At 37.4% G+C, this 3,127-nt stretch overlaps 1 protein-coding gene across 5 annotated transcripts in view; it reads left to right on the top strand.

The window, feature by feature from the left end:
* Positions 1–3,127, top strand: part of LOC106870672 (beta-1,3-galactosyltransferase 5) — a 265,603-nt gene that overhangs the window by 235,668 nt on the left and 26,808 nt on the right. The window lies entirely within an intron of this gene.

Raw genomic sequence — 3,127 nt, 5'->3', positions numbered from 1 at the left:
CTGCTCTCAGCACAGAATTTCGTCAGTGAACAGGTCGCGGTCTCAAAGCGACGAAAATATTTTGACAAATTAAATTTAAATGTTGAAGTGAATCTAACGGATTTTGTGTGTTATTTTAAATGGCTTATAAACACCTTCCACGCTGCAATTATATATATATATATATATATATATATACACCCATATATATATACACCCATATATATATGCGTGTGTGTGTGTGTGTGTGTGTGTGCACATATATATGTATATTCAAACACAAAATACTTTATCATCCCCCCTTCTTCCTAGCTCTCCAGCATTCGGCATGATAGTTCGCTAGCCACCATACTTTTTTTAATATTTTCTCTCCCTGTTTATTTCCGTGTTCCTTTCTGTCGAAGAGCGTAGGCTCGAAACGTAAAGTAAAATACTTTCTCACTTCCCGAGCGTTAAACTAATATATCTGTTTTCTATTTACACACTGGTCTTCTTTTTTTTTTTGTTTCTTTAGTAAGTTCTCACTATATATATAATCTTATGCAATAAATTACTGCTAAATATGTCTGTAATCATAGACCAGCGTTTCAAATAAAACCGCCAAAGAAGTGAACTAAGGCCGTATACACAATGCTAGAGGGAATTCTATCTCAGCGCTGGTTGAATAAGGAGCAATATATATTTTATATTCTTATTCCAGGTATTTATTTGCAATGAGATGTTTTACCATATATTATGTCATTTGGGAGATCGTTTCCTTTAATGTTCCTTTTCATCATTTGCAAGCGGGCGGCTTGGTACATCTGTTAGGGTGCCAGAATGACACCCTAACATATCTACCAAGCTTTCCGTTATTTGCTCATGTTCTTTAATTTCTGAATATATATCTTGCTGAGGTCAACTTCAGCATTCGTCCTCCCATGGTTGATAAAATAAATTGCCATACAAAGACCGAGTTCAATGACGTCAAACAGCCCTGCGCCCGTAAAAAAGAAAAAATACTGGAATTGTTCCTAAATAGGAATCTAATATTTCAGTAATTTTCTCCATTTTTAGAAATGAACGCACTTTTCAGAGTTTGGCCTCCACATGTGTACTTCAAATGATGTGTGGCAATTCCAGTTTTCTATGCCTGGCTTTTGTTTTCTTTGAAGCGGTTCCTTGTATACCAGTCACGATGACTCTAAGGATATAATCTACTCCAAATTCAAGGCCTTGATACTGTTCTACACACACACACACACACACACACACACACACACACACACACACACACACACACACACACACACACACACACACACACACACACACACACACACACACACAAACAAACACACATACATATACATATATATTTCGTTCTTTGCTTTATGTCCTCGCAATGTTTAGATCTGCAAGTACCCGTATTTGGATGAAGACCCATTCTGTGAATTCTTTCCATAAAGGGAGTGACACCTATATCAGTATGTTAGAGTATTTTATCAGTATAGATTATCATTTCCCATATGAGTTTCAAATTATCATTGTCTGCGACCAGCAACGACTGGTGTTCATATTACTTATCGGTAAATTCTAACTCCCACTACTTCAGCATCTCTCAGGGAACTTTCTGCGGTAACATTATTGTAACATTTTCCTGTAGTATTTCTGGGCCAGTTTGAACAATCACTAACTACATATCTGACCGCCTTTTAGATGAGTTTCTAGAAAATCTTGTTCTAGTATTGGTTATGTGGTTGTTTTGAAGCAATTCGTCGAGGATCAATCTTACTAAACATAGGCTATTGTCTTACGTGGATGCATTTCTGGCTTGGTTCAAGGTGTTCCTAGCTTTTCAGGACTCAGCCATTCTTTCTTTACTTCATAGTGTCGTAAAGAAACTATTTTACAACTTGACGAAATGCAGGATAAAAACTTCTGCTAACGCCCAGAACCTGATGTCAAGCGAGTAGACTAGCTGGTTACAGAAGCGCTGGAGTATGTTTCTCGCGTTCAGAGCTCGTGGCATACACCTACCGAGCTTTGAACACATAGAGTAAAGATTACCAGCAATAACATCTCGAGGTACTAATCTGCTGAGCTAATTTCCAAGTGGGTTGGTATGTACCCAGGTGAATGATCTCGCTGAAGCAATCCTTACTGAACTGCAATGATCGGCCGGAAGAGGAGATTTTGTGAAGTTCACATTCTCTTCCTTGAAACATGTAAAATTTTTCTGTGCAGTTCCTTCAGTAAAAGCTCCATCCCAGTACAGAGCACCAATATCTGGATGTTGCGTTCTTGGAAGTTTGATCGAATGAGAAGAGGAACAGCTGCTGAAAATGCTCATTTTCTTCTACTTGGCAATCCATTATTACATATCTGAAGGAAGTAAAATTTATTGAAATTTGAAATAGAATAAACAAAAGATGTACAGAAAAAAATAAAACCATCAAATGCTATAAAACACTTTGATGAGTATTTGTCATGTTAATTCAAGAACATTGGAAAGAAAGGAGGGCATTAATCTGACAAGCTAACACATTAGGCGTTAATCTGACAACCCAAGACAGTTTGTTAAATAGCACATTGTCTGCTGCCGATGGTACTTTGAGAAGCTTCATGCCGATCGATTAATCTAAGTTTTCATGTCCGGATGTATCCGATATTCCAAAAACCAGTTCTTCTTTTACTCTCTCCGTTCTTTCGAATTTAAGCACATCTCGACGAAGGATGAAATTGTAAGTACTACGTTAGTAAAATTGCAAGTTTGATGGAGCTGCATACCTAATAGATCTCTTATCTGTGGTTAGTAGTGAATGTCTATTAGAGCGGTTCCTTTCTCTCCGTTGTAAATTCTTGATGTAGATCCATCGCCAAGTTAAAGTTCTGCGCTGTATCCTACTGAATTATACAGGTACTGTCCTGGGGAAATTAATACATTCCTCGCGTGGTTTCAACGATGCTGACTTCTTTACGTAATTTTATATTTATTGTGAGGTGAAGTTCCCACTGAGACAGTATGAAAACTTGAGGGGCTTTCTATTAAAGACATTGTGACAACCATAAATATTGATGGAATGTAGCGGCACACACATATATACACACACACACACACACACACACACACACACATATAATACTGCATTTTAATAGCTTAGTGGAA

Source organism: Octopus bimaculoides, chromosome 1 (genome assembly GCF_001194135.2).
Source record: "Octopus bimaculoides isolate UCB-OBI-ISO-001 chromosome 1, ASM119413v2, whole genome shotgun sequence".
Taxonomy (NCBI): Eukaryota; Metazoa; Mollusca; class Cephalopoda; order Octopoda; family Octopodidae; genus Octopus; species Octopus bimaculoides.
This window is presented reverse-complemented; position numbering and strand designations above follow the sequence as displayed.